Source organism: Phalaenopsis equestris, unplaced genomic scaffold, assembly GCF_001263595.1.
Source record: "Phalaenopsis equestris unplaced genomic scaffold, ASM126359v1 Scaffold000233, whole genome shotgun sequence".
Taxonomy (NCBI): Eukaryota; Viridiplantae; Streptophyta; class Magnoliopsida; order Asparagales; family Orchidaceae; genus Phalaenopsis; species Phalaenopsis equestris.
This window is the reverse complement of record NW_018164675.1, coordinates 289,226-290,571: the sequence shown is the minus strand read 5'-3', so window position 1 is coordinate 290,571 and position 1,346 is coordinate 289,226.

The following is a 1,346-nucleotide window of genomic DNA, read 5'->3' as shown; positions in this document are numbered from 1 at the left end:
ATATATATATATATATTGTCTGAGGAAGCTAGCCAAAATCAGGTCAAACATTCAATACATCGAGCACAACACTTTTGAGGGAGAATGTGTCTAGAAGATGATATAGTTAAGAGAAGAGATTACCGATGTTTTAATAAACACAACAACTGTATCTATGTAGCATCACCTACTTATTTGTTGTTGATTATTCATATCTTAGCTATACGTTGTATCCGTGGATGTATATTTTTAAAATTTTTGTATCAATTTGTATTGTAGATTTCCTTATCGATAACCTTTTATTTTAATTTTAAAAGTTTTTTTTTATATTTCTATTGCATATCTGTTTTTTTTTAATTGAAGCTATAGTGTATTATTATAATAGAAAATATGAGTTCAAAAGCATTAGGTACTTCGAGAGTTCCACTATGTCATTATGGCGATAGGTGTATTCAGCATCAATCAAGAAGAAAAGACAATTATGGGAGAAGATTTTACTATTTTCCTAGAAACATGACTCTCAAAGATTAAGAGTATTTCCGTTGGGTTGATGACACTCATGAATTCGCTCCAGACTCCAGACCATGATCGGGTGAGAAGAGATGCTGTCATGGAGAGGAGATTGTCCGAAAGACTTGATCATGAAGACTTGGAAAATGAACGTCATTCTAGGCCTGCTGGTTACCGTAATTGTCATCATCATTATAGTTATATGCTTTAAATAATTGATAATTTGAATGAATTAGAGAATTTTGCATTGTAGTGATGTTTTTTTTTTTAATTAGTTTGAAAATTGAACTTATTCGAACATATTACATATATATAAGAGTAAAACAAGACTTTCTCATAAAAAATAACAGCAACACAACAGATCTCCCAAACAAACTCCTATTTCTATAGTAGCAATTTTTTGTTATTTATTGTAATTATTCTAAAACTGTAATTATTCGAATATATTATATATATAAGAGTAAATCAGACTTTCTCATCAGTGACAGACAACACAACAAATCTCTCAAACAAACTCCTGTTTCTCCATCAGTAGCATTCTAACAGTTCCTGAGAAGCTGCTCCTCCAGAAAAACAACTTTGTAACTGTTTATTAAAAAAACAATGACCGCACTGACGCATCCTAAAAAATAAAAGTATTAGAGTTTCAATAATATATCACATTTCATTTTGGAAGAAGTGCATGCATAACACAAAATTTTATATTATTTACATATGAATAATAAATGTAAATTTTAATATTTATAGTAATTTATGTATGCAAGAAAATTTTTGAAGTTAATAATAAGACTTAAAATACTTGAAAATTGTCAATGTATTAAAACATAGATGTAGCTATAAATATATGCAACGCTTGC